Here is a 5244-nt window from a genome sequence, read left to right on the forward strand (position 1 = left end):
AAAGTCGAAGCAATCAACAAAATCATTCATCAAAAATAAAAAAAAAATGACATGCTAAATGCATGCGTGTAAATATAAATTATAATATATTGATTATCACATACGCAGGAAAAAAAACTAGAGCTGTAATAAGCTATAAAATAACTACCAAGGTTAAATTCTTGGTAAAACTTTATATACTTAATATACAGGGTAATTATAAAATTGCATTCCCTATTTGGAAATATCTCTAGCTACAATTTATGAACAGAATGAAACCAAAGTTCGTGCGCAGACTGTGAAATCTATGGGGAGATAAATTACAAAAAATATATCCATGCATTATTTTATGCATTGAAATTAAAAATTCAGTAATTCGATGCGCGAGTCTAACTTGTCATTGTAAACGAAGAGATTAACAATAGAATATTTTCTGTAAGTTTCATACTGCGTGTGATTCATTTCTGTATGGCAGTTTTTATGATTCGAACATTAATGAAATTATGCATAATCCAATCAGCTGTAATTATGGATTTCAGCATTTTCGTTCCGACAGCGTCGAAATATTTCTTATCATTATTTTTATTTTTTAAACTTTTTTTTTTGTCTTGAATTTTTTACGGGGATTTTTTAAATTAATTTTTTCTATTCCTTCGACTATCTGTATGAAAATCTCGATTTCCTTCCACTTTTTAGTTTTAGTTGCAAATGCATTTAAATAGGAAAAGTTATTTTACGGCACCTTGTTTACAACAATTTCATAAACATTAAATTCCCACATAATTCTAACTATTATTACTATAAATGTATTTATTAGGTGATTAGAAATTATGAAATCTCGTCATAACGCAGTCATTACATATGAAATCTAGTTAAATTTTTAATCCAGTTATATTGCTTAAATGAATAGAAAATTAAAAGTTACAGATACTTTTACCTTTAAAATAAGCAGTATTGTCATTTTCTCATGAAATACGAAGTTCAAAATATTCATACCTTTTAAAATTACAATGTTTCCAAAAATCATGTAAACTTAATAAATATCACTTGGCATATCTAATCTTGAGATAAAATAGTTCAAAATATCCATACCTTTAAAAGTTACAAAAATCACGTAATCTTAATAAATATCACTTGGCATATCTAATCTTGAGATAAAATAGTTCAAAATATCCATACCTTTAAAAGTTACAAACTTTCCAAAAATCATGTAATCTTAATAAATATCACTTGGCATATCTAATCTTGAGATAAAAATTATCTTATGCCTAAAACATTTACATAGACGAAAAAAAATCTAAAGCTATAAAACCACTTAAAAAACCATTTGCACTTAAGCTATAAAACCACTTTCCATATCTTAAAAGCAAATTAAATTCTTTATTTAATTCTTAGAGGTCGTAAGACACCTTCCGCGTGATAAGAGTGCTTTGTCAGCAATGTCACGTATAAAAAATCTATCACCTGATAAGGGTTAAAAAGTTAATTGAGGTATAATGATCTTTTTCAACGGAAGAAAAACAAACGATTTGATAAAACGATTAAATAGGTTAGATTTCAACTTCAGCAATGAAAACTTGTCATAGTAACATATTAATTTTTTTTTTTTTTTTTTTTTTTTTTAGATTACGGAAAAAAAGAGTAGCAATTAATTATCGTAATCATAGTTTTTGGAATCTTAAAACTATTTGTAAAATCAATTTTTGTGCAATAATCTTTTCAGAAATTATCACCAATAGACACCATCATTTCGCTTACTTTTAATTAAAACTTCGAAAAACTAACTTGAGAATGCTCGTTCGCACTTGACAAAGTATATTCGTGTCAAATTTTTTAACTTTTTTTTTGGGGGGGGGGGGAGTTAATGTGTAAAAAAACGTTACAGGATTTTCCCTATAATACTTCAAAGGACAGACAGACAAAGAAACTAATCAAAACACACACACAAACACACGCACACGCACGCACGCACGTACACACACACACAATACAATTTTTTGATGGTTTAGTGATTGGAAAATTCACTACTGCATCAGAAAATTTCTTCCCTAACTTTTTTGAAAATAAACTCAGTTCTATAAACTTTTAAGTGTCTATTCCACTTGCACTTTCTACCCATAAAAAATGGACCACTGCGCGTTCAGACATTATAATGGGGTTTATGGCACTTTATTACTTGCTTGTTGGAACGATCCACCTCTAAAAATTATGAATTTTACATTTCTATATATATTATTTTTTTTATTTTCTCTCTTGTTAATCGTATTTAGAAAAAAAACGTTTCCACAATGACGGTTTAAACAAAAAAAGTTTCATCGCTTTATGACTCAAATTAACCAAGTAATAGTTGTGCATTTATTTCAGCTAATAATTATCAGCTTTAGGAAAAGTAAAATGCTCGGGCGAAATCTAAATGGCATTTTAATTTTTTATTGATTAATAGAAAAATAAAATAAATCACGCACTAAGTAGTATGATGAAAATAATTGAATCATTTCATTACAAAATGAAATTTTTAATAATAAACAATTATATGAACATGAAATAATCCACTTTATCATAATATTGACTCGAAATGACTTTCTTCGGCAGAAATACAGAAACGCTCCAACGAAACAAATTCTTCTTGCCCATTATGCAACATATTTGGTGTAACAGATTGATATGCAATATTAATAAGTTTATTTAATCTATTCTATTCATGAATTCTCTTTCGAAGACTTTATTTTTAAATAAAGAGGTAATGTGATTGATTTAAATCTACCGATCATAAAGGTCATTCATAAGGATCTCCATATTTCACGCTTTGCAATCCTGAAAGAAGTACGATGCATATGTGAGTGTGGTGATTTATTAGTGCTCAGGAAGCTCAAAAATATAGGTATAAATTTGTTATAATTTCTAAAAATTAATGAGTTTTTACTATTAGACGTCTTTTATAACAATCATTATCTAACAAAAATTTGAAAACGATGCATACTTCAGATTGTCGAGTTAAATTCGACGTTAGACTGCAAAGGGTTAATATTATTTCCAAATGCGTTGTTCAAAAAAGTACGTGGCTGAAAAGAACTGTTAGCTGGAGAATCAATGTTGAACGCACATTTTTCACAAGTCTCATTGTGAAACAGACTTCTGCATATAAGCAGATAATGGGCATAATTAGCAGATGTTAAACATAATCGTCAATTAAAATACTCTTCCATATTACATACCGAGCATTCATGGGCCATTTGGTTGTACGAAAATCTAACCACCAAAAATGATAATTGTTTAACTTTAAATTTCAACTCATAAAGAATTCCTCAACAAAAGAAAAGTTTCCATGGAATTTCTTATTTCTGATATATTCTTACATCTAATTTTCAGTATTTTGAATGGAATGTTTTTCATTTCAATTCGATTTTAATTTCTGGAATACTATCAATAATTCAGCCAAAATATTGAAAATAGTTATAATAATAAATAATTAAAAGCTGTTACATAAATAAGGACTGTAATATTTGATTTTTAAATATTTGTTTCTCAATATTAAGGTATTATTAAATAAATTATAATAAGTTACAATCAGTTTTTTTCCAGTAGAATAATTTTTGTGGTCATTCTATTAAATGCGAAATGCAGCTCAAAATATACCTAAATTATTAATTTTTTAAAAATTCTTAAATATTCCGTTATTTTGTGCTAAAAAATGCCGGCAAATTGTTTTAATTAGCCCTAAAATTAATGAGCTTGGAAACATTTAAAAATACATTTGCCCTTAATGTTTATTCTACAGAATCAAATATGGAGGAGTTACTTCCACAGTGTCTTTAAAAATGGTCTGGGATTGAGTCATCCGAATTCCGATAATGGTTTTACCTCTGTGAGAGAGGTTGATGCATGGGCCGAGCCGTAGTGAGAGCTCTTGTGCTTTCGTAACATTACTCGTTTTAAATTTTGTGATGGTTTGATCATTCAGACATCCTAGAAACTTTGGCAAGGCAGGAATAGAATTTTTGTGGTTACCTTTAATGCTTAGTGGTAATTATGCTTACAACTTTCAGCACGATCATTGGTCGGCGTAATTATCATCCCCAAATTAATAAATTAATTAGCTAACAAGCGATATTTTGATGTTTTTTGTTTTGTTTTACAACATAAATTTAACGCAATAAAACTCAAAAACATGTTTCGGAGATGTCCTGGAGTTATGCTTTATAAAGAGCAAAATGAAATGATTAAAAAAATAAGACTTTTTAAATTTTTGCTGAGCAAATAGGTAAATATTAAACGTCTTTTGGGTAATACCTTCTCTTGTAGAATAGTCGTAAGAAATTTACACCTCACAACACGTTTTTTGTATCATTTTAATATTTATACGACCCCTTAAGACATAAGCTGTGTAACATAAGTTAGCTGATGAATGGTCTATAAAGATACAAATTTGAAATTAACTTCAATTTATTTTTTCAAGGGGAAGGCATAATTTGTACACGGGGAGATCAGCGAAACGCGTTCGTTAACATCGGACAAGAAGAGAAAAATGAGAGAAATTTTCCCCTTAGTGCTTTTTATTAAGAGATTATTATAGAAATTTATTTGTTACATATTGATTTAGGAAAGGGAATCTTAGGTATATTTAAAGAAATGCCTCGAGCGTTGTGTATTTTTTTTCCTTCGTTTGCGGCGTGATAATTACAGATTCGGCAGTTTTTTAGAATCCGTGTTAGAAATAATTAAATAAAAATGTAGGATTTGGGTTAAGAAATAAGAGAAAATTTTAGAATAAAGTAATATGGATTAATTTTAAATAAAAATTAGGAAATTAATAAGGATATAAATTAAATTAAGAGGTTTATTTACATATATATATATATATATATATATATATATATATATATATATATATATATATATATATATATACGGAAACAAAAATTTATCATTTTAATTCTTTTCAATAGGATAAAATTGAATGAATTCCTTCTGTGAAGAATATTCTTTGAAAACTTTTGTTTATCATGATCATTCGTTCTATCACATGAAATTTAACTAGAACCAAAATTACATGTTAATTCATGTTTCCGGATTTTGTTTTAAAATTAGATGCACATCTTTAATGGTGCGTGTTTTTGTTCCTGGCTAAAAATACGTGACCTCTATTTTATTAAATAGCATAAATTCAAATACTGTGAAATAATTTCAGCTTTCTCCGAACTATAATTGAATTTGTTTAAATATTACACAATTTCTTAACCTTTTCGGTTCATAACACCTTTTTTT

This window comes from Argiope bruennichi, chromosome X1, assembly GCF_947563725.1.
Source record: "Argiope bruennichi chromosome X1, qqArgBrue1.1, whole genome shotgun sequence".
Taxonomy (NCBI): Eukaryota; Metazoa; Arthropoda; class Arachnida; order Araneae; family Araneidae; genus Argiope; species Argiope bruennichi.